This window comes from Passer domesticus, chromosome 11 (genome assembly GCF_036417665.1).
Source record: "Passer domesticus isolate bPasDom1 chromosome 11, bPasDom1.hap1, whole genome shotgun sequence".
Classification (NCBI taxonomy): Eukaryota; Metazoa; Chordata; class Aves; order Passeriformes; family Passeridae; genus Passer; species Passer domesticus.
In genome coordinates, this window is record NC_087484.1 from 16,236,318 (window position 1) to 16,262,762 (window position 26,445).

Sequence of the window (26,445 nt, forward strand, 5' to 3'; positions counted from 1 at the left end):
CAGCATTTTGGATCAAACCACTTCCTTTTCATATGATCAGTGTGCAAAAATATTGATTTCAGAATGTGACTAATCAACTGAATATCACAGTATCCAAGCAGTGGATACATGTGAAGATTCTGACATGCCATTCTCTCTTATTCACATCAGGACCCCAGAATATCAGTTGCTTTTCAGCTTGCTTGACAGCCATAAGCTGCAGCTGTGCTGCATTGAAAATTGGCAATGCTAACACTAAACTGAAGGAGCTTTTTGAAGTAATGACAAAGGCACTGATTGCCTTCTTCCAAACCAGAGGGATTTTTTTTAAATATAGCATAGGAGAAGAGACCATGGAAAAACAAGTGTGGGCTTGCCCAAAGTCCTGAGTCCAATCTCAAATTTATAAAGGCCTGCTACACACCTCTCCAGTACTGCCTGATTCCCTCCCAAACACTGCCTCCTCTCTTTGAAAGAGCATCTGCTTTCTCATTACCTTTTAACTCCCTCCACTAAATTCATTATATCAGAAGGATTCTGCACAAACAAGGATAACCAGCCATTCAACCCTCGAGTCTGAGCTGTTGTATTCTAGCTTCTTGCAAGAATAAAAGCACACAGGCCAGCCGTATCCAGTTTTCACAAACTGCTGACCACAGCAGCACTAATAAGGACCTAATGGTATTGGGTGTAAAAAAAAATACTTTCAGTGAATCAACAAAAAATTAATGAGGGAAAAATATACTAGAGACTACTTTGCAGAACTCTGTCTCCTATTAACTGTGCCTTATATCAAGTGATATTTGAAATACCCAAACAAGTGAACGTGATGAGACAAGTTGTTAAGAAATGCCTTTTAGAGTTGCATTCCCTGCTCATTCTTAACAATAAAATGACATTTCTGTTTCCACATACAGCGATGCCAGAAATTATAATGTCAAAGAGGAAAGACCTTCTGAAATTGGCTGCAACTTTCCTACTACTTATCATTTGACAACTATATATGCAGCTATTTAAAGAAAAACAACCAAGGAATCACTACTGTCATTTGGAAGTACAAAATACACTTTATATTCTGGCTGGGATTGCCGATTATATACCTGGTGCTCATTGTATTGCACAGCATGAGCTCTAGCACCTGGGTGAAATCACTAAAGCTAAGTAGTGCTGAGCCCTTCACTTAAAGAGGTTAAAAGTGTCTCCTTCAGTAGACTGAAATTGCTACTGCATGGGTTTAAAGGAATAGTCAATTTCTACAGATGGCCTACCCTTCATAGGGGAAAGCTGTGTTCCCCATAGTTTTAAGAATTAAAACAAATAGCCTGGGCCTTGAATTTTGGCCCTCTTCCAGGTGCCTTTTGAAAAGGAAAAAGGTCTTTGCTAACAATGACTCCTCTATGACTCCAGGATGTAAAAAGCTGTTGTTTACTTTGCAATACAGCAACACTTCTATCACTTTTATTCCCAGAGGAAAATAAGGTTTCTTCCTAAACCTGTGGATGTTGGACAATTGCAAACCTAGATTCAGAATAGACAGCACTAAAGTGCGATATGACTTTTTATCATCCCATTATTATGCAGATGACTTATAAATAACAAGAAATAAAACCACACAACAAGCATACGTATACACACATTATCTATGCAAAGAGAAGTGCATTTGGACTCTGAAGAAATCATGAGCTTCTTGATGATGGACTTTTTTTTTTCCCTCCTCTTTAAGAAAATGAAATGGAGATTTCACTACCACCAGCATTATGTTAAGATGCTGTAAAATATTAATGGTGCAATGGGTCTGATAAGTGAATATCATAGATGTTAGAAATTATTTTAATTAATTCATCAGAAAATACAAAAGAATGGTTGTAATTATTTAACAGTGCTTTTTACAAACAAAAAAAAAATCAGCTGCCAAATGTCTTTATTACAAGCACAATCAACATGTGAAGTACACAAAACCAGTCAAATAGACTTCAGCTTTTAGTTTAGCAATGGCTTGATTAATACCTTCTAAAAATACATGCAACCTCATCACTATGCATTCTGACAACTCATTATTTCAGTTTGTAATGTTTTTTCATTCTAATTAGCACCACATTTTATTAGCATGCTCATATGATGTATTAAAATAAGTACGTACCAAAATTCAAGTCCACGGGGACCGCTAAGTGCAATAATCAAAGGTGACTTTTGCCTGTAAAAGCCCTTTCCTGTGGTTATCTCAGTGCAGTCGGAAGGGATATTTCAGCACCATAAGAAACAGATTTTCAGTTAGGCTCAGTTTTTTCTTCAATTAAAGTGCATTAAATCTTGTTGGCAGAATTGCCCAGATTGTAGAATTCGACATCACTATAAGTCAATGTGGTATGTTACAGATCTTCTTAACATACGATTAAAATGGCATGGAAAGTTTGGCTTTAAAAAATGAAGTGGAAAGAAAAGACAGGTGCTTGCTTCTTTAAATCCACATTCAGAGAGGAGAGGGTACGGATAATGGGAGGGTATAAACAACACCCTGCGTTGAGGTCCAGCAGAGAAGAAACTCGATGATTTTTACCCACTTTACAACACAGACGATTACAGCACCATCATATGCACTAACACCGAGATTTCTAAGGTGCCTCATTTGAATATGTTCTGTGGAGACAAAAAGAAAGGAATATAAGGAACAGCAAATATCCTATCCAAATGGCTTCTTGCAGCAGGAAAGATGCTTGCTCGCTCATTGCCACTTACAGGAGGTCTGAAACAGTCTGGCTCGTGGCATCTTCTCTGTCTCTCCTCGTGACTACAGGCAGGCTTGCTCTCTCCAGCTGCCCGGGTCCGTGGATGCTGCTGCTGATTAATCAGGGATTCTCAAACAAAGAGCAAGCCTACCTTCGGGTGCCAGCAGGACTGTGGGGCTCCTCTCCCGCTGCAATCCGGCTGCAACCAGCATCCTAGCACCTCGGACAGCTCCGCCGCGCCGGGCCCATGGACGCGCGGCACGCCGGGCTGGGCGCGCCGGGAGCGGCGCCGCTCCTGCCGCCGAGGCTCGGGCGCCGGCACAGCCTCCTAGCTAGGCAACAGTCTCGCCCTTATCGCCACTGCACTGAAGTCTGATTAGCAAATAATCCAGTGGGGGGGAGAGGGGGGGAATCTGCATGAGCAGCACTGTACATCACATGGAGTCTATAGGTAGGAAGGAATATGAAACAACGCCCTTTCCCCCTCCTTCTCCCTTCCCCAAAAAAAAGAGAAATTGTTCTTCCACGCAGAATGTGTCAGTTAACCTTTAGCCCATATTATGGCTCAAGGAAATGAGTAGCCGCTTAAAAGCAACACCAAAGCCTCAGTTTGATACCTCACATTGATGTATCTTTTGCACCCACCCTCACTGAAAGCAGTGCAAGGCACACAATTACTGCTGACGCAGATGAGAATGCTGCTCGGGGAAGGAGGGGAGGAGCTTCTCAGCCCATCAAAACAACCTCCCACCACCTGCTCCCATTGCACGAGAACAAAACTACGCAGCTCGGACAGGCTGAGCGTGACATTTATGCCGTTTGCCTTATATTGACATGCACACTCCGGAAAGAAGCGTTCTGTTTGAAAAGCATTCAGGGTGAAACTACACAGTTTTATGCTCATCCAGAATTTGTGTAATGGTTTGGAAGAAAACATTTCCTTTCTTCTGAACCCGATCAATCTGTGTTATAGCTCCTCCTTGCAGAGTATGTGCAGTTTTGTTTTCTCTCCCCCCAAACCTGCAGCCTGGACACAAAGCAAGAGCGTTTACTCCCTGCGCCAAAGCCAGGGAAAGGAGTGATGGCTGAATGTGCACAGATTGCATTACCCCATTGTCAAATGACATTTCGTTCTTTCTTCTTTAAGTTACAGGCTTATTTTTCTCTAGCATAAATCTTGATTCTGATGTTACAGTAACAGTTGAATTTAATCTTAAAACTAATAAAAGAAATTATGGTCATGGAATGAAATCCTTTCAAAGTTATGCATGAAAAGCTGTGCTGGTACACAATTAAGACCTCACCTTCAGAGCACAGGAGAACTTTTTGCAGGTTTACTACCCCACAACTGGAATATCAACATTACCTCATGTTCAACAGGACTCAAGATAGCCAACTAGACACATTGAAAAACACAGTGACCACCTTAATTAATTGGAACCACAGCCTGAAGAAAGCCTCATGCTAAAACTGTCTCATATTCACTGGCAATTAATTTCATGCATTTCACTGTAATAATGGTGCATGTCCCAGTACACCTCTTGCAATCCCGTGAAACAGGGAAGTGAATTTTCCTCATGACATCCCCAAGAGACCATTTCAGAAGGAAGGGTTACAAAGCCAAAGAACAGGGTTTGAAGATATGGAGGATGTTTCTTTGTGTTAAGGAAAAAGGTCTGGAAGGGAAATACCTACAGTGTAGAACTGGAGGCAGTCCTGTGAAGAGAGTTCCTTTCCTAGCCCAGAGGCTAGCCCCCAGCTCTGCTTCTGATTTTTTCCTTCCTTGAAGGGTACCTTAAGAGCAGCTGTGGCCATATGGTAATTGGAAACATTTTAATTTTCATCACCTGGAGATTCCTGTCACATAGTAGCCTCTTATTCCCAATACTTTTCCAGAATTAAAGATCTTCTCTATCTCTGCCCTAAGTCATGCACTGAAAACAGAGAAATTGCACAGTCAAACTTACTTCCAACTTATTTTAACAAGGATATCACTAAAGGCATTACAATTTCATAAGCAACTTGAAGCACTATTACTCTTAATGACAAAGTGTGAAACACTTGCCTATGTCTTCACCACATGGTTCATCCCAGTAACTGGATTCCCTCAGATACAATCCTTTCCCTGACTACCTGTGTTACTGCAACTTTCTGGCAGTTTCCATATCTTCTCATTCTTGCACATGGTTCCTGAGAATCATGTGTCCATCAGCTGTGGAAGGAAATGTCCAGGTTTTATTTCCAGTAGGATTGCGGGAAGGGTGCTGGAGTTACAGCCTCTGCAATGCTGGCAGTTCCATTCCTGGTTATTGCACATAAAAGCTTCTAATTTTGAACACAATCCAGGAAAAAGCACCTACAGAATTGAACATGGCATTTCCTCCATCAATGACAGAAGGGCTGGGTCAAAGTTCAGGTAAGATGTTTTGTGTTGATCATTGGTTTTTTTTCCACAGGTTTCTTCAGAACAGTACTATTCACCTTTAAACATCTTTAATGACAACCCTAATGAACCCACAAATGGTTTTCACTTCTTGGTTATAAAAGAAGCCTAATCAATACAAATATATGCACCTCCACAAATTACTGCCTATGTTCTCATGCTGCAGAGACCAACAGCTGCCTTCCCAGCCTCCAAACATCCAGCAGTGGAGAACCATGCATTCCTCACAGTATCTGCCAATCCTCTCTCCCTAGCTCCTTTGCTACACATCCTTCCCAGAGTTTACAACCATCCAGAAGATTTCACTTGTATTTTCTTTGAATTTCTGAAGACCATGTCCAAGGCTTCCTTACATACCCGAAAGATTAACCCATTTTATTTCTGTATGTGTATGTACATGCTCACACACATATAAAACAAATACACATACAGACAGAGAGATGTGGCTTGACCTGTGGTTGACATTTGCAAACCAGGAAAAGAGAATATGAAAAATGTGCTGTGGAACTTCTCATTGGCAATGACTCAGAATAGTTGTGGGATACCCCAGTCTCTGCCTGGCTATGCTGGCAGTGGTCTGGAGCACAGAATATGTAATGAGACAACAAACCTCTTCAGGAGGCACCTTTGTCCAGAGCATGACAAGTCCTTTCAGCCTCAGTGGCAGGTTGAGGATTTGCAAGGCCTGAAGACTTCAGGCAGCACAGAGACAAAGAGCTTTCAAGAGGAAGGGAATACTCATTTTAAGATGCTAACAGACCACTTAGTGACTGAGAAGGACAGTCTACCTGTCCCTGAAGTAAGAGAAACTTGAGGACAAATGGATTAGTGCCAGTGATTCAGTCTCTGCTTCGCTGGTGAATTGAGGAAGGCTCTCCAAAAAAAGCAAATCTCATGTTTCCAGGCCTGAACCTGGTAACACCCTAGTTGATACACAGACTGTTATGTAATTATTTACATTTATGAAGGTCAAAAAGGACAGGTTTCTTGTCTTTGAATGCACCACCCCCCAGGTCACCTGAAGCTTCTCCAGAGAAGGCACTTCCATGACAGATTTCTTTATCTGACCAACAGACCATAGAAGAAGAGTTCTAGGAATGGACACTCCACAAATTCTAAAAAAAAATCTGAAATAAAAACCAAAAACTGAGGACCTAAACTAGAAATTCCTGACACCTAACCTAGGGGACCATGATAGGAATATAGATCCCTGTACCCAAACCCTACATCCCAGTGAATGGGAAGAGGGAAGCTACTGAACAAGACCTGTCCATGTGGCAATCAAATGAGCTAGGGCTCCTATCAGTCAGGTTTTGCTGAGACCAAAGGCTGACCAAGCCAGAATCAGCTCAGCAAAAGCTAAGCTTTGCCAGTTCACCCACAATTACAAATATGACACCATCAAGATGCTTTCACTGTATAACAAATTCTTTGTTTAGAATAAAACCAAGCTTAGCTTAGCTTTCTCCTTTACAGTACCTCCTTAACTTCAATTGTTTGTCCCTGCCTCCTCTGTGCTTGGTCCTCACTCTCAGGTTTTATTGCTGCCAGTCTGCATTTGCTCTAATGACTGCATGCCCCTTGAAGTATGGATTTCTTACCTGATCCCAGGCCACATCTCTTAACCCAGGCCTTGCTACTCTCCTTGGCTTTTCCAGCAGTCATCTTTAGCTTTTCTTGCTTCCAACACAGGATACTAATCTTTTCTTGCTTCCAGCATCAGGTTCAAATCAGTCCCACCTATTATGTGTCTTCATTTCCCAATAAAACCATCGTTTCCCCACAGCTATTATCTTGCCCATGTGTGAGACAAGTGAAATTTTCAGTGACAGTCTTGCTTATGTTTCATTCTAAGTCTCAGTTTAGCAATCACCGTAATGGGCCTTTAGCACCAATTGAAAAAAGCTGCTTAGATTTTTGTTTGGATTGAAACTTGAGTTAATAAATATTTTGGAATGGAAGTGGGTTAATTTGAGGAAAATGCATAGAAAACCAACTACATCCAAACCCAAGCACAGAGCTTGCCATAGTTTTGACCTTAAACCTCTTTTGTTTGTTCATGCTCTTAGCACCCACCTACCATCATGCTAGGCAAAGGGAAAACTTAAAGATCTATTTGCAATTAGATTTCAAATTCAACCTGACATGCTGAAATACTAAATTGAGTCTTCAAGGCTGCTTTTCCCAAATTATTTCATTCTATGCCCCAGAAAAACTTTGACATTCATGCTTTTTCCCCCTCAAGCATTCTTATAAACACTTGAAGTTCTGCAGTTGCTCCCTCTCCCATTCTTTTGCTCCTCTCTCATTCCTCACACACGCACTGCTGCCATGGCAAGTAAAACTACTCACATGAGAGAAATGGAAGCTCTCAGTGCACCATCTCGGCATTTGTTTCAGTTATTTCCCATCCCTCTGTAGCATTCTTTCGCTTTTCTGGAGCACACTGGCTCTATCCCTCCCAGCAACAGACTACCCACCACTGCCATGCACATTTCTCTCTTTGGAGTTCTGAGAGGATTCTTCTAAAGGTAAAACAGTAGAGGGGTCCCTACTCATGTAAAAAGCCAATTAAAGTTAAATACTTAACTGCCATCTGTGCCTTTAAGAAAAATCTCTTAATTTTCCCCAGTGATCAGGTTTTTTCACATGGGACCAATTTTGCTGTTATTGCTTAGGCAAAATTCCCATTGAAGTCCACAGGGAACTTTGCCTGAATACAAAATATGGAGCAAAACCTTGTGCTTATTTGCATAGACCACAAATCACAAAGATCACATCCTGATGCAAGTGATTTATCCTGCATGACAGCTAGTAAAACTAGGCTATTTTTAACCATGATTTTTTGTAAAATATTTCATGATATTTACCATTCAAAAAAGAGCCAATTGATTCTTTTTTCTTAAACTGGATTAGATGGAAAGATTCTGGCTGCTTTCCAAACCCCTTAATTACTAAATGGTACATTTTCCACAGAAATGTTAAGCTATAAGTAGTTCTTCTGGAGCCAGTTAGCTCCTAGCTAAAATCAATTAAAGCTGGTAAAGATACATTCTACAGTCAGGTCCCAAATACAGACATCTGTATTTACAGCCCAGTGGATGCTGGTAAAATCCCCCAACACAGATGCAGTTGCACTGGCAAAACTGTGCTTTCACTGTTCAGCTTACACAGGGGGCAGTAGGTGGGTTTATTACTCAGGACAGTCCCAGCTGTGTCAGTGGAGCTGCACTCACACGGTGCTCTATTTCTGCTCTGGTAGCCTCAGTTTTCTAGCCCCAAATAAGCACTTTTTCCTATGGAGTACAAAAGCCAGGCAGTTTAAGCTTGTTTGTCACCTCCCCACCCTGCTGTTCCTTCCCACTTGTGAGGCCTTGCAGGGAACTGGGTCATGGAAATGATCCAGAACAGAACTAATTTTGGGTGAGAATGAGGGAGATTCTGAAAAAACAAAAGGATGGTGTTTCTTTCAACCAAATCACTTCCTTGCACTCCACAATGCAGAGGGCATTTTGCAGCGTGAGAATGGTACCCCTGCCAAGGTGATCCGTGACTTTTACTGGAGTGAAAATTCCCCATGCTACAAACACTGATTTGCTGGGAATGAGTCCAGTGCCCAGGCACTGGTACACTGGGACTCACCCTGCTGAAGATTCCATGAAGAAAATCCTGGAGGCAGCCAGGGAGCTGACATGCAGTGCTCCGTGTCCCAGAAACCACAACTCCAGCAAGTTTATGCAACAACCCAGCTGCCTTAGGGCAGAAAAATGTATGTACACAGCACACAAATGTGACCCTGCATGTAAGTTGCAAAGTGATGTACCAGACACTTGACCATCTCTGGGCATTCCAAATCTACATTCCAAAGTATGAGCCAGCACTGCAGCTTAAAAAACATTACCAAGAGTGCAGCTCTGCTTCCCTGCCACCCTCAGCTCTTCCTTTGGCCTGATTCTGGCACAAATGTCACTTGGCCGTGTGGTGAAGCAGATTGGGAAGCTGATCAAGCTGAGAACTAGCCTGGGATTTTGGCACCACGTGGATGTTATTTGTGAGAGGACCACCCTGCCTATGCAATCAGTGGGAAGCAGAGATCCAGCACAGCCCAGCAGATGGAAGGCAGGCCAGTTGGGTCTCATTCAGGAACATCCAACTTCTTGTTTTCATCCAAGCTGGAGAGAGATTCAGCTGTGAGCAAGGAGCTCTAGTGAGCCCCACAGCATCTCTGAACTCTGAAACAAGCGTGTCTAGAGTCCTACAGAGCACAAAATCTGTAAAAGCAACTGATGATGAAGTCTAGAGCAAGAGGTCTTGGAATGAGAGATGAGAAATTCTCCAGAAACTTGAAGTCTCTTCTCTGCACTTATTGATAAAATCTGCAATTTTTTCCCCAGTACTACAGAAGAAGCAGTCCCATAAATCCATTAGGAAATGGGCAAAGATGAGGAAAATCAGCTGTATTCACTTTCACAAAAAAAGCATCTGGACCACTAAATAAAATCCCAGTAAACATCTGAAGACTGGAAAGACTCAAAGAAGAAATTGCAGTTTGTGCTTTAGGGCTGACAAAGTGGCAAATTCCTCTATTAAAACGTAGCTATGTACATTAAGATGGTATTTATGAGTAAATTGCTATTGTTGGTTAAATTCTTTAAGGCATTAACTTTGCAATGAAACTAAAAGATGCTATTTGTTCAATGAAATATAATCTATACCTATAAGCCAAGCAACTATATAATGTATTTTTAAACATGTTTTCTTTCAGTACTTAATAAAAATCCACATGAAAGGTTTCTTGCTATATACTTCAGAACAAGACAGGAGGGCAAGTGAAATATGAATGAAAAAGCTTTTAGACCTCTAGAGAAAACATGCACAGCTCAGTGAACACTGGGGGAAAGCAGAACTGAGGAGATATGATTAAAAAAAAAAAGACAGAAATTAGAGAACATTGGGAACATGACTTTGAGGCAAAGAAAAAATGGCCACAGCAGAAGAGACAGAGGGCATGCACATGTGCTTTTTTCTTTGTTTGCTTTTCCTAATGAGACAAAGATGGTCTCAGTAACTCCTGAGTTGAAGAAAATGGTGTCAAAGAGTTTTTCAGGCAGGAAGGCTTCATACAGGGGCCATAAGTGGTGAGGAGGCTGGGTACCTCACCCTGCTCACATCACCCAAAGCAGCGAGTCCCACTCAGACAGGCAGCAGCGGCGTGAGGAGCTGGGAAGGCTCGGAGCCTCCTGATGGCATCGGGCAGCAGGGTGGGGAGGGTTCAGCCCCTGGAGCCCCATCCAAGCACAGAGAGCTGCAGGTGGGTGATGGAGATGGACTGTCATGCAGGCAGAAGGCACTGCTGGCAGTTTGCCCCGGTGGCTCATGGCCAGGCTCCCCCAGCCCTCCCTTGGCTGCTCCTGACCTAAACCCTGCACAGTGATCCAAGCTTAACCAGCACCAGGGGAAGATCTTATTGTCAGAGCAGGCTGGTGACAAGGTGAGAGGTAGCGGGGCAGCCTGTTGACATCAGCTGACCAGTTCCCCTGGTCATGGAGCAACCAAGACTCTATGAGGGCAACAGGGAGCAAAAACCCAATTTTGTTCCCATCAGCTTAGGGAGATTAGCTTCATTTTAGGTGTCTGAGTGACTAGACACGGGCTATGTTAACAGTAGCTGTTCTCTTACATTCAGAAAATCCTATCTCTACAGAGAAAAAGGTTGAGGTTTGCAACATGTAAGTAACAGTAAACTCTTTGACCAATGTGAGCTATTTTTTCATGCCCAGAAAACAAAATTTTAAAAACAAAATTTTAAAAAATCAAATTATTCTAATTATTAAGGAAAGAGTAATTTCCTGCAGGCACCCTCTTAATAAATTCTTAGGAAAATCAGTTTATTCCTCAGCTATAGCTGGATAATCATCATATGTCAGTTAATATATTTCTGGTTTTCCCTCCTGCATATTTTCTTAGAGAAAATATTATGATCCTTCATATTCTCTCAGTATAAAAACCATTCCTATCTCTGGATGAGCTCAAATTGCCACCACTCAGGAAGAAAAGAATGTAAATGAGGAATACCAATTAACCCCTTTACAATTAAAAATATCTCTCTCTATTATATCACCCATTAGTGATACTCTAGTTAATGGTCTGTCGACATTTCCATTAGACCTTTTCCCCCTGCTCTCACACAGAACTAAATCCTGGCTAATCACCTTGAATATACCTCTATGGATTTACACAATGCATAGACATGACTGCAATGAGGTAAAATATAGATTTCACTGTTATCTTGGGCCATTAGATTCTCCCAAGTACATGTTTTCTAATACATCATGGTAAATATTCTGTACTCCAAATACACTGAACAATTTTGCAGGATTTTTTTCCAGTGTTACAAACACTTCATGTACAAAAAGCTCAAAGTAATTGCATAGACCTGTCCTAAATATACACCATGAAAATTGTGGACTGAAGATAAATTCACAGCAGACTACTTTTGCCCAATATACTTCACATTATACCATGCTTTTTTTTTGCACTAGATGTGAGACAGTGTGTTACATTTGGTGCCACACACTGTAATACCTAGAAATGACAGGGTGAATTAAGGACAAAGCTCCAGCCTTAATAGCTTAAGATCCCTTGGCAGCCTTATGGTCAAACCACGTTCGCCACACTTCTGCAATGTATTTTTGTGTGTGTGTGTGTGTCAAATTAGTTACAAACCTATCACATTCATATATATTGCATTTGTTAGTCCTTTCAACTCTCAAAATACACTGAAGCATTTTATAGTGTGCTCATGATCAACCATACCCAGTACAAGAGTTGGCATAGTGGAGAGAATAAGAACTCTGTCCCTGATAGGCAGATGGAAGAAGGGAGAGGAATACGGCGTGAATCCAAACCTGGAGTTTAACCCTTGTTTTCATATGAGATTTCTCAGTAAATTTATGATGGTATTGTTTGGTGTCTATATGCATCTTGGCACTATTTTTAGTCACGAGCTTGCACACAGCATTTCAGCTCTGCCAGATTTTCCTGGCTTGTTTTTAATCCCCAAATAGAGGATCCATAGCTCTGATGAAAACTAATTAAATACCTCTTGTACACAGACTACCCTTCAGAAACAAAACCTGCACTCTTGCTCACCACAGTTAAGTGTTTAATACACTGTGGCTGGTTTTGTTTGGAATTACTGTTTGCAAACTCTAATTAGACTAAATGAAAATGACTCATATTTTATATATTACAGCTGATAAAATACTGGTTGGAAAAACTGTGTGTATAAGCATGCAAACCAATGCCACCACACACAAGTGCCAGAAATACTGATCCCTGGCAGCCAGGGAAAGATGTTCTTTATTTTAGAGACTATTTGAATTTACAATAGTCTGGATTCATGAGGCTACTTAAAATCAGACCATTTGTACACATGTAATACCAATTTTGTTCAATCTATATTTTTAAATATCAATTTTTTGCAACATATATTGAACATTAAATTGTTTACCATCTAAACTGGACCAAGTATTTGCTAAACTAATCTCATCCAGAAAACAATAAGCAAACATGCAATGGAAGTTGCAGTTCACATCTTCCAGTGTACAACTCCTGTAAAACAATGCCCTCAGATTCCTGGAAAATGGGCCTGGCACTGCTAGAGGCCAAGCACAGAATTACATCTTTCTGTGACAAAATTACCTGTCTATAGAACAGCCCTGAAACCAACTTTTTTGCCTGGTCATATGGATAAGAAAAATAAATACTTTTCATAAATACTCAGCATTACACATAATATCAAGAATTATGTGTTCCACATTGGTGCAGGGTAAATTAAAGAAATAAACAGGAATAGACTTGACTGTCTTAAGTTTATATGTTTAAGGGCCAGTTACTCTGTCATTGTAAATATCTAGAAGTAAAAACCTACCAAATAACTAAAACATGGGCTGGGGAAGATGGAAGAATGGGCAGAAAAAATAAAAAAGAAATATATTTACCTTGGCACCATATACACAAAGCCAGCAATAAACTCTGAAGGGGACTGAGACTTTTTCTCCTGCTATCAGTGTAATTTTATTTTCTGTGAGAATGGATGAATAAACCATAGGTAGTATTAAGAATAAAACCTTGATGCAAGTGCTGTTACCCACCCTGTTATGAAAAAACTACAACTACACCTTACTGCTGAGAACAATGCCAAGGGTAAGTGAATGTTAAGGGTGCACCAACCAGAACCAGTGAGAAATTCCATGTGAGAAAATTCTTCAGTGGGAAATAGCCTCACTCTTTCTAAACTAAAAAAAAAAAAATAAAAAGGAGAAAAAGAAAAAGACATCAACATTTCCAGAAAGAGTGCAATAGCAGGCAGAAAATTAAATGCAGGCTTGACTCAGTTTTCCCACCTTTCTTGATATTAAGCTTATAACAGGAAAGAGGAAATGAACCTTCTGCCCTGAAGGGGAGAGGAGAGGGCTGAGAAAGCACAATGGGGAAGTATTTGTTGACTTGAGGAAGAACAGACCCCATAGCAAAAGAGATCCTTTCACCTAAAGACAGTAATGAGATATTTTAAAGAATAAATATTAACTTTAAATAACTAATCATTTCTGGATTAATCCCTGGGAAAGAGGAACAAAAGGAAACATTTGGAGTAAACTTGGGGCTTGCCTGAACTTATTTCAAGTTTCTAAGATCTAAAATAGAATCTTTTTTGAAAGCCAGACCACAATGAAAGAAATTACAAATCAGCTCATTTCTCCAAAATGTTTTGGCTTCCAAGAATCAACATTTTCTGATTGAAAAAGCATTTCATTAAAATCACAGGCAAATCCAACTTAAATGAGGCATAGGGAGTCAAGAATGCAAGAATGTATCTTCAGCAGGAGACATCATGTCCTTGTCCAAGGGACATCTTTCATTATCAGTAAAGCTAATTACTGTGGTGGACCAGTGGGCAGAAGTTAAAGAAATGTAATGCTTTTTCCTTCATTATCAGGAGAATTCCATATTAGTGATATTTCAAGACTTGCTATTGGCAAAAGCTTGAACAAAAGCTTTTTGTGCCAGTAACAAATAAAAAAAAGGAGGGAAGAGAGGAAAGAAGAAAATTTGCTTCTCCTCTAACCCAAGACCAGCGACAATGGCACATCTAAAAGCATTCCATTACACGGGTGTCCTATATTCCAGATACTCAAACTGTAACATGCAGTCACAATCAGCTATGCAAACAAAGTGGCAGCAGGCACTAAATTTGCCTGTCTGAGTAACTTTGCCCTACCCAAGCTGACCTAAAACCTCACTGCATCCCTGTCCACTGTGACTTACACAAACTTGCCCCTTCAGCACACTACACAGAAATATCCAATAGAATTTTTATTCCTTCTCCCCAGATTGTGAAAACCAATGCTAAATAAATAGCACAAAATGAACCATGTTTCCTATTCACAGTGACATTGGCAATTTTCAGCACATTTCAGTGACAAAAAGGAGAGATCCATATAAAAGAGAAAGAGTTCTACTGAGTTCCATAGCTCCAATGTGTTCTTTCCACATGGAAAAATACATAAGCTAAGAAAGCTTCAAGGAAAATCTTCAGATCTCTGCAATCTCGTGCTCATTGTTCACTAAGCTTTGCTTTTTATATTTTTCACAAACATGCATTATCCATTAACACAGAATTGTCCCAGGCTAATATCTGGGAAGAAATAAAAAGAAGGTAGCTTATGATATTGTGTCAGCTCTGCTCACACACTGCTCAAAATGGGCAAATGCAAGAAAAAAAGCACAAGCATGAGTCTCCTCTTTCCTTTATCCACACACTTCTCTAAGCTAAGCTGAAGTGCATTAGCAATCTCAGATAGCTAATTTTTAATCTTTAGCAAAAAGGGCCTTGAAGTTTTAATTTCCATAATTTAAACAAATCTGAGGACTCTCCTCCGGTAGGATTTTTTTCCCCCTTAATCATTCCTATGACTCATAAATAGGATACAAAACTGTAAAAGGTGCTGTGAACTCCTTGCCAGAATAGGCACTCCAGAATGAAGTGGCATTACTGCTTCTTATCTTGTGCCTCTCATTATTCATCTGTTTCATGCCTCTTCATTGCCAAGATAGTCTAACATTTCTGGTGCTTCACATTTCTCTGAGGTTTAATTGCAAATAGCTTCAAGGAGGAAGAAAGGCAATAAAGACAGACATGAGCTAAGGGATTTTTGGCTTAAAGAGTAAATGTTGTCAGTGTACAATTTAGACAAATTAACTGGGAGGGTGACACAAAGGATTGAAAACAGACCTGACTGTAGGGACACATGGAACAGACAGACTGACTTTCATATTAAACAAGATAGAGCCAGTGAATAAATTTCCATCTGGTAAAGTGGAAGAGTTTTACAAATATAAATGAGAATTTAAAAGGGTTCCTCAACAATGATCTCAACAAATGAAGAAACACAGTAAAAATCTCAGCATCCAGATTAAACTTGAGCAGTGGGAATTTTCTGGAAGTTCCATTATGGATTCATACAGAAATTCTGGAAGCCAACCCAAAAAAGCCCCTTCTTTTCTACCACTGGTCAGTCTGATGCCCTCAAATACTACTTTTGGCCTCTTAAAAAGCAGTGCACGGCATGAGACACAGACAGTGGTGTTTGAGATGAAGTTACTGCCATTCTCTGCCCCACAAGCACAGGAAGCAGCCTGCAGTCTAACAGGACTGGCCCAAATCAGCTCAAGTGGATCATGATAGCACTGGCTCACTGAAGAGCACAGAAATTCCTTCCCTGATATGGTTTCCCACAAAGCTTGCATCTCTCTGGGCAATAATGCACAATTTGGACATTCATTATGACCTATTAAACTCCCTTATAGATATACAAGCTTATAAAGTCATCCTGCAGGCATCCTGACAGTGATGTGACACATCACTGCACTCCAGCCCAAAGCAAAGAGTTTTCTATTATGTACAAAATCCTGGGAGCCATATCTCAAGAGATTTTTGTTCCTGATCAGCCTGACCACCTTGCCAGCATGAAGAAAGATCCAATCACTGCCTTAACTGTATATTCTATAAGGAGCAGCACTGTGTATATTGGAATATAAGTCTTTATGTGACCCTCCACTGCTGATCTTCTAGGAAACTTCTTGAGGTTTTCCTCCAGATACACAATGAACCAAAAGCTCAGGAACAGTGAGACATTCCCAGCAATGACAAACTTCCTGGAGGTTTCCCATCCTTACTGTGGAAGAGATTACAGATTCTTAGAACAACAGGAAAGCGAGGAGGAGAGTATGTCTGCTGGACCCAGGTTTTGGTCACGTTTCTTGTGAAAGGCTGTGTAGGAAGAACACAATAAAGGAAACTCTGACATCAAAAAAGATGAGGCTGCTGAACATGGTGCTACACCTTGTTCAGAGTACAAACATTCACAGTGAAGGGTAGAATGATCACTGCTAACATTAGGACTACAACAATTCCTGTGGGAGTTGATCTGCTCTGAGCTTGTCTCACCAGACAGTTGCTTTTAGCAGATTTAAGAAAGGCCCTTCAGAACTGCAACTTGCCATTGCAGAAACAAGACCTTAGCTGCAGGACAAAATTACCCCAAATCACTATCTGCACCCAAGGAGTTTTAGATTCCTTGGACAAACAGGATTTTATTATTTGGAGTAGGGCTGCTCAGAGGGCACCTAGTCAAATTATCTGTGGAACTTCAAGTACATGCAGCACAGTTTCCTTGTGATAACATCTGCAATGACAGCTTTTGTTTAAGTCATCTTCTGTTGTCTCAGCAGCAGAACCCAGTCTTTTCCATTTAATTTTTTTATATATTCAGGAATTGTACATGGCTTCTGCAGCTGCAGTTTTTGAGTAACCAGAATAGATCAAAATGTCTGGTGGCTGAATTAATTTACAAATATTAAACACTACCAATATTTGAACAGTCAAAATATTTTGTGTCTACTCATCTATAATTCTGCTATTCATTAATATTTCAAACATCACTTAAGTTTTCTGTAGGTCAGATATCTGACTTTGTACTAAGTGTTTCTGTCAGTCAGATGCCAGACACAAACTTAGACTGAACCTTTTATTCATTTATTGGGCAAGTAGCATCTCTGAGTACAGAAAAGTCGTGGAAATCTCTGCTGGCTATTGCTGCTGTGTGAGACAAGTGGGATAAGTTAAGAACTAAGAAAAAGTGAAAACTCTGTGCTTACTTAAAAGTGACTTCAAAATGGAACTATTTTAAATAACCTTTTATCTACTTGAAGCATAAATCTACAGCAGTTATATGGGCCTATTTCTTTCCTAATATTTTCTCAGGGTGGTGAATCATCCCTGTACTGAATAACAGGAATTAGATCTTGCATGTCTTCAAACAGATTTAGAAATTTTACAATAAACCTTAATCCGTTTTTCACTCTCCAAATCTTCCTTCAGAGCATCTGGCATTACTGTAATATATAACTGCTCTAAAAATATAGTGTTGTAGGCAGCAACTTTGACAGTGAAGACCTGATGGAACGCCACCAGTCCAGCCCCCACCACGTCTCATTTCTGCTCATGCCTTCTTTGCTCCCTACAGCAATGAGAGTAAGGTAGGTAGAGCTACACCCACACACAGCCTTCCCTAGATACACAGGGACTTTCCAAAATGGTATTTACAGTCTCATATGTCACAAAAGTTCATAGCATTCCTGGGCAAATGGGGCAAAATATGAAGGTTGTAAAAAAGCCTGAAAGAGACTTCACAGGGAGACCATGTAATCCATGGCAATTTCAATTTACATTATGGAGTTTTCTTACTGCATTTTGAATTTCAAATGCCAGCAGTTTCATTCTTCAGATTGAATTATTAATCTCAAGACAGGGAGGAGTGACCAGTTTCTTAAGTAGCAAAGTCACCCTGAAAGCAAGTCCAGGCTAGGAACACACAAAAACCAGCTCAACTTCATCTCCAAACTGAGACAGATATAGGAAAAAAGGAAACAGGCCTGACTGGAGTGAACTGTAACCTCTTCAGCTTTCTCACACAGCTGAGAGAAACCCAAACATGCCCATTTCCATCAAGGGTTTTTTGAACCAAGATGGTAGAAAGAAAACAGCAGGTTCCATTTAGGTACTATCTGCATCGCTGGGTAACTGACAGACACATTTTCCAAAGCTGCATTATCAGTGGCACTAATTGATGCTACCCTAGTCTTCAATCTACCGTCTGCAAATATGTGTCCTGACTATTAAAACTAGAAAGTACAGGAAATAGTAAAAGGAAATTTTTCCACCAGAGCAGGAGGGTGTCAATGCAGTAACAATAAAATGGTTGCTCTTTCATGTATCAGATGAAAAACCCTGAATATCTGCAGGGAATTTCTTAGATTGCTCCAGGAATTGGCAGGGCTTCTGTAGGGTTTTCATATGTCTCCACCATACTTTTCAGTTTCTGGTGGTATCTGCTTATCTACACACGAGTTTTCCTGAAATGTTGCTCATTTTTCACAACAGGGTTCCGGGCAACAAGGACATCATCACTGCAGACAAAGTTCAAAGATTTTCAGTATCAGCAAAATTTCATACAACAACAGTGTTATCAGGAAAAGCTGAGACATGTTCAAAAGGTTGCTAATAATATTCCTGTCCATGGGCAGAGCTTCAAAAAAAGCAAACAAACCTGCCAGACTTCACGTTAGGACATCTGACAAAAACCTGACCTTGTATCTTTGATTTGGGGCTAGAACCAATAAGCACTAAAACATCCTTAACCACATTTCTGCTCAACTTTGATCTGCTGAAAAATATGCAAAGCATGTTCAAATTTTCCAGTGCAAAAGCAATAGAGAAGAGAGTCTGGCTAACAAACAAAGCACTACAGCTAAGTGTATTTAAGAGACATATGTATAGCTGAATATTTTATTTTTATTTCAAATGCCAATATTCAGCCATCTGGCTTTCCTTGAGGCTTTTCATTTGTGGCTTTTTTTTTTAATAGCCAATTTTCAATACAAGGTATTAAAAATATAAAAGAAAAGAAAACCAAGTTCTTTACTGTAAACCACTGCAGGCTACCAATAACCACTCCATTGTTAAATCTACATGAAACCTAATATCAAGGAAGTTTCTATTTTCTAAAACAGTCCTTTATTATCTAAAATATTCATTCCCTCTATAGCTTACTATGTGTTAGTCTTAATGGCCATATGGCCAGTCATTTATAATTAACAGCTTTTATCTAAATAAATACAGTGCATTGAATATTTAAAAGATTTGTTCATTAAGAACCTTCAACAACGGGTGGAAAATGCTCTCCCCACAAAAAAGAAGAGAAGGATATAAACCCCATGAGGTGCCTGCAGGCAGAAAGCAGCACATCAAGTGTGGTATTGACCATTTCCACTGAACCACCACCACATGCCTGCACAAAAACTTCCATGTAAAGCAGATAAAACACCAGATGAATTAAAAGGAGGTCTGGGGGCCAAAAAGTCACATATACACAGCTTGTATAGTGAAGAGGGTCTGATAGCTTGAATTAGCCTTGGAGACACCTGCACCAGAACTTTCCTCTACAGCACAGCACTGAGAGAGCTCAGTTTTTGTCTGACTTTAGAATCTAATCATGTGATTTTTGGTTTTCTATAAGTGTGAAAGGCAAAGAATTACATTGATTCCTTCAATCTTCTCATCCTGGCACAGTATTGTGGTTATTTCCAGTGGGACAGTGCACATTACTGCTGCCTCACCATGGCAAGGGCTCTCAGTTTTTGATGTCCAGACTGCCACAATATTTTGTGCTGCACTAACAATCAAATTTTTGTTAGACTTCCACATCCACTCATTATTTCCTTTCCTTGTTTATATAAATTACCATGGCTTGTTATTTGTCAGGATTCATATCTGTGAATTTAATGGAACTGCATTTCTCAAAATCACCCACACTGTCAACAGCTCTAATTTGTTTATGTCAAATCAGTTCCCCCCACCCCCCTCCCCATTTACCCTTCTGTTTCATACCATTTATATTAGCTTGTCAGCTGGGATTTTATTTATTTATTTGCTTTGGAAGGTTTGCTTCTGTGAAACCCTCATGGCAGAACCACACAGCTCAAGGGACAAGTAATAAGATATAAATACTTTCCAAACCAAGCTGTTACTTCCAATTCAGTTCTGGTCAAGTGCATATAAAGTTTTGGACAGTTTTTTGCATTTTCTAGAAAAAGAGATATGAGATTGTTTGGGAATTTTTTTCAGTTTTTGTCCTTCTTTAAAATTATTCTTGTTTAGAATTTTTAGCTCTGCAGATTGCCATTTCTATTTTACTAACCAACACCTCAGAAAATGACTAAGAATCATTAAGTGAAAATACAGATACTTAAGGATTTAATGAACTCTTTCAAACACCAGCATTGTAATAACAGAGAATTCTTACAAGGCACCTGATCTGTCACAGCAATTTAAGCACTATGACTGCACCTTTTCTCAAAAAGGTACCATGAAGGAGGACAAAGAAAATAGAAATATTCTTTCAGTAGATACTTCCATATAGAACTTTTCAATGAGGTTACAACTAAGATATTAAAGAATATATAACTTGTAATATGTACTGAGAAGAAATTAAAAACGCTGGTGTGGTATTATATAAAGTGCCTGCATGGTGCTTGGTGCTGCAGAAACCCAAAGTCACAGTTGACCTTGATTGTTCAGCAAGGACTGAAATAACCTGCAACACAGCAAAACAAAACTCATTGCATGAAAAACTAGATTAACACTCAAAAAGGATTTCTTTCTGTTCAGATTTAACATGAGTTTCTGCAAGAAGAGATTGGGATGCAAGGGAAGCACTGCAGTATTTTTCTCAGCTAGATACTTGATCCTTAAAACCAAATCATTGACCCAGAAGGTGTTCTGGTGGTTGTGCAGTGTTCAGTATTCCCAAGGGGAAAATCCATCCAAGTCAAGCCATGCTTTTGAAGGGGCTTGGACCATCACACCTCCTCCTACTGCATGGGGCAGCAGAAGCTGCAGCACCCCTGTGCTGTGGCCTTGCCCCATCTCCAGCCTGTACAAAATTGTGCTGGCAGCACTCTGTGACAAAGACACAGAGCATCTGGGCTCTGCAGGCAGCCACAAAAACCTGCTCTCTCCTCTCCACCCATTTTTGTGCTGCACCAGTTTAATCAAGCAGTAAGCTACTTCTGTCAGGGCTCTTAGCAGCAGCCTGGCACTCCATCTCATTTGCTGGCCAATCTGCTTTTTAGACCTTTAACAATAGCTCAGCATTCTGAATGCTCAACACATCATATATAGCTATTATGGTGGTTTTGATTTCTATTTTATTTTGGGTGCTAACTTTTTCCAGTTGTGGCATGATTTACATGCTGGCAAAGCCTGAAAAAAAATTAATAGGAAGTATTTCTGGATGTTATGGCAGAATTGTGTTTAAAAAGGGAACAGAAGTTCTATATTTCAGTTTGTATGCTGAAAAAAAAAAACAACAACACTCTTTATTTCTGTTTAAACATTTACTAGAATTTGCATATTTTTATTTTCTGTAAATTTTATCTTAAAAAAACCCCTAAGAGTTCACAGCAACAACATTAGTGCAACTACTGTGTTACTAATACCAAAAGAAGTTGCTATTTTAGGAATTCATAGATCTCTTTTCATCTTGAAAAAAATAAAAATGCCTTGGGCTAAATTTAGCTCTCAAGATTTCAGCATTTATCTAGGGAAAGGGACTTGGAAATTCTGGAACACCCGAAGTCAGTGTCCTTACTTTCCAGATTATAGCAGGACAGGGTTTATGCCATATTTGCTACATTGAAAAAACCTGTCATAATGATAACAACAAATATGTAGGATCAACAACACACACTAATTTTACAAACAATTTGAAAATAATTTAATCTCTGAATTATAAATATTCCGAGTACCTCAACAAGAGTTGTAATCATCATTACTCTCCTTGCAGCACACTGAGATGGGACTGGTCCCATCTGCTCAGTCAATGAAGCCAGAAATCAAAGTTGAAATAATGCAAAATCTGAACTTGTTTTTTTTTGCTTGTGTCAAGGATCCAAACTTTGGGACACAACCCTGAGTGGCTCTTGATCTTCAAGTCTTCTTTAATAAAGTTACAGCTAAGATTTGAAAACCTGCATGAACAATTCAGCTAGACATTGATCTCATCACTTTAAAAGATTCCATATGCTACATGATTCACTGAAAATAAACCTAGAAAAGCTGTGTCATCCACTGCCCTGCTCCAAGTCAAGAGAGAGATACATAATCCAACCCACACAGGTGCTATTAACCTGTCAATAAAGGCTTCCAGTGATGGAAAACAGACCATCTTCTTGTGAAACCTTTTCCAGCCTGAAAATGCAGCTAAGAGCCCCTTGCTCTGCTCTCAGTGGGAGACAGAGAATATCAGTTCACCTTCCTGTTCACAACAAACTTCCACACACTCTAAATTAATCATTTGAAATTCTCCTCATAGCTTGTGTTATCTAAGAGAATAAGGATAAAGCAGAGAGCTACAGGTTTTGTCTATATCTTTCTCAAAACATGGCCCCTAAAAGAGAACCTCTAGGACTGTAATAAGGTCTTACATACTATGAGTTCTATTCATTCACCCAAGAGCAAGTTCTTGCTTTTTTCAAGCAGCAGCATAAGCTTTATATTCACTTTGTGGTCTTCTAGCATGTATTTTCAGTAGTACTGCTACCTACTCACTTCTTCCTCATTTTATATTTGATGATTAATTGCCATTTCCTTCTTACACACAGCATCACCTGGGTGAACTTGGAGGATGTGTCATCATTACTCACTGCTTCCCTTTAAGTGTTGTGTGGGAAATTGCCATTCTTGTAAATAGGTCATTGATACAAATAGCCTACCTTCTGTCAGAAGCCAGTGCTCCAGACAACAAGAGCAATAATAGCTGTTGCCACAGTATCTTTACTACTAATTCACTTTAGCCTTAATAATGACTTTTCCTTTGTTATCACTGTTCGATTAATATCAAGCATCAATTAAGCCTCAGTTCTTTACCAACAGAGTCCTGAACAGATGGTGAGGACACATTACAGTGATAAGGCCAGAGCTGGCACTTCTAAGACTACAAACCATATCCTGGGATAATCACTAAAAAGGAAATACTGCATTCATTTCCCATCACTCCGGCTCATCAGAGGGAAGTAACCCTGGGTATACACTGTTCAAATTGAGACAAAAGCCCTTTGGAGTCACTCCACTGCATTTGTGTATACAACAAGGCTAGTTGAACCAACAAACTGGTATCCATGCAGAAGCCTCAAACATAATAAAGATTTTTATTTTTCCACTGGGCAATATCCAGAAGCATTATAAAAGATTTACAAGAGAAAAAACTTGCCTCATTCACACTGCCTTGAATACTGCTGCAGTGGAGTCCTGAAGACCATGAACTGCATGGGGATGAAAGTAACAGCCCAGAGATGAGAGCTCAAACCTCACACTGAAAACATTCTCCTTTCAACCCAAGAAAGGTCTTTCAAGACAGAAATTTAAAAGTGACTGGAAATGATGCTTCACTCATTTCTGCCAGTTACAGACATTGGCTCACTTTAACCAAGAAAAGACGTGCACAACATCAGCTACTTTTGGCCAAAGCCCTAAAGCAGTATAGCTTCCTCCTCTTCCCTCACCAAATACAAAAGAATAAATTACTGTTCTGGAGCTGGATTTTGATCTCAAGAAAATTGATGGTGACACAGATGTTGAAATTTGACAGCTTCATAGTGTCTTTTAAAAAAAAAGATACTAGGGAGTATCTCCACCATATTCAGATTAGGAAATGGGCCAGCCCCATCCCAATCACCACAAACTGTGTGCCTACATCCCTGTACCTGCAGTTAAGACTGCTGCTTAATTGTGTATGTAATTGTTTGTTTTACAAGAACATGTTGACCCCAAATACCCAAGTTCATTTCTATTTTCACAAATACCAACATAACAGCAGTCTGTTTTTTTATTATCTTGCTGCTCTGTGAACTTTTATAACTAGATTTAAAATCATGCTTTAGATTCAAAGATTCTCCACTGTTATCTCAGGAACTTTACTTTTGGTGTAGGATCATTAAGAAGGGGGGTTTTTCAAATTCTCTAACAATAAAAGACATCAGGGCAGAGCAGTACTTGTAAATATTTCTTTTTTAAGTAAAAAAGAATTTGTAAATAGTAACAAGTTATATAATCTGAAATACTATTTCTTCTTCATTTAGCAGCCAAAGCACTCACCTTGAAACATATAAGAATTAGGTCTTGTTTCTAGCCAAGATCATTGCTTTCACTCACTAAATGCATGCAATGAACTCCATTAGGCAATTGCTTGCCCATCAGTATACAATCTAACACAAGGCCCCTTGAAGACATTATATTTGATAACCATCATAAGGATTGATTAAACTGCCTCAGACAAGAGTATCTTCTTCCATCAGGTTAGTTAGTTATGCTAACACCATGTGGCAGTACTTACCAAGCAGATGAATTTGTGAAAGGTTCTACAGAAACGTTGAGGATATAATAGAAATTTTATTTTGACTTGAGATTAGCACCCTTCTCCCCCAGCTGCTGAAAAGCATAGATGTATAAATACATTAAAGCCAACAATTTCTAGTTCCCCCTTTTCGATTTAAAACTTGCTTAATTAAGGCATTTATATTTCCACAAATTACTGCAAAGTGATTGACCTAGAGGTTGCTCTGAACCTCACAGATGAAAGACTACTGGAAATTTTTCTCAGTAGCTTTTTTCCAAGTTAATTTGGTTTTAAAATCTTTTAAAAATACTTTTTTTTTAATAAAAAAATCATTATTGCTAAGTAAAACTTCTTTAGATGGCCAGAATGGGAAAACATTTTACTATCTCACAATGAGTCAGTTCCTGAAAGCTGATTAGCTTCTACTTCATAATGGCTCTAAGCATTCAGCTATCAGCAGTGACTCCCAAATAATCATGCTGGACACTTACAATGAAGCAAAATTTACTTTAAAGCAAACAATTGCAAATGCAGCACGCTTTGGTTCTCCTAATGTCAGTTTAAGTATTATTGCCTATTAGGAACAACAACAGCACAGCTGAAGCAGTTAATAGAAATGAGCACAAGTCACAGTTTTAATTGCAGCCTTAGAGCCATATTCATTAGAGATGAACACATTCCCTCCACGTTGCAAGCAGAATGCCTGCATACATGATTTCAACAGCACTGCACATCTGCTCAGAATATGACTCCTGTCTTCCCACACCTACCTGATGTCTCTGATGAGGACAAGAATGCTTCTCCCCTAAATTTACCAGCTGTATAATATAGAACAGTGAACACCTTAAAAAAAATTTACACTTTGATATGTCCTTAAACAAGGCTTTAGAACAAGATGTAATTTCAAATAATGTGCACAGATACATGGAAATATACTGACTTGATATTCTTGCCATATCTTTCCCATTGTAAGAAATTGTATTTCCAGTGCCAGATTTAAGAAAATTACACCTGTCAAACAAAACCTGTCTCAAACTCTTAATACTATTTCTTGGAAATGCAAGAAGACAGTACATGATGTTATTTCCTGCACTGGTAGAGATCAGCTATTGCACAGGAATCATTTACATCTCTGGAGGAAAAACAGTGCTTGTAGAACTGCTAACACCATCCTCTTAATGCCAGTTCACACAGCCATCAAGGATACAATGTCTTGTAGTTTTCCTTAAAAGTCCCAAAGCAGAGTTTGGGAACTGCAGCTAGGAACAGAGAGGTTAACTGGGCAGCAAAACCCCAGGGAAGGCTGAATAACCTTGAAAAGGATCCAAAAAAGGATCAGAGTGAGTGAAGTGGGAAATGAGGATTTGGCTGTTTTGAAACTAAATATATCAGTCCATGACATCTGTCTAACAAGGAAAAGGTTAAAAATGCAGATCTGGAATGCTACACTTGTGACTGTGAGCTGTTAAGTGTCCACAAACAAATTCCAACCTTCCAGACACTGAAATTTAGAGAGGATCACTCACAATGGATGCAGGGAAAATAAGATTCCCTTCAAATGAGAAGAGATCAAACTCTGAGGATGCCAACCCACAGGCAGAGAAAAAGATTGAAAGTAGCACAGGGCAGATAGATTCATTCCAACTCTCCAGACTTTAAAAAGCCAGAATGAAACTCCAGAGTCCATGAGATTCTTGAGTTTTATTTCACCATTTATCAGCACATGATAGGACTCAAGTATTTCAAACAATCAGGGAGCTACAAGAGAGTCCAACAT

The 26,445-nt window shown here is 39.6% G+C and overlaps 1 protein-coding gene across 4 annotated transcripts in view; it reads right to left on the reverse strand.

Annotated features, from left to right (window-relative positions):
* The window catches only part of NYAP2 (neuronal tyrosine-phosphorylated phosphoinositide-3-kinase adaptor 2), a 162,242-nt gene that overhangs the window by 132,875 nt on the left and 2,922 nt on the right, over positions 1 to 26,445 (reverse strand). The window contains exons 1-2 of one of the 4 annotated variants that reach the window (XM_064385946.1): positions 2,857 to 3,412; positions 2,120 to 2,616 (exon numbers count right to left, since the gene is read on the reverse strand). The exons of 1 other annotated variant lie outside the window; for it this stretch is intronic. The gene's annotated coding sequence lies outside the window, so the exon portion shown is untranslated. Of the gene's footprint in view, positions 1 to 2,119; positions 2,617 to 2,715; positions 3,415 to 26,445 lie in introns of those variants that run through there. 2 more of the 4 variants (XM_064385945.1, XM_064385947.1) reach the window with 2 other exon arrangements.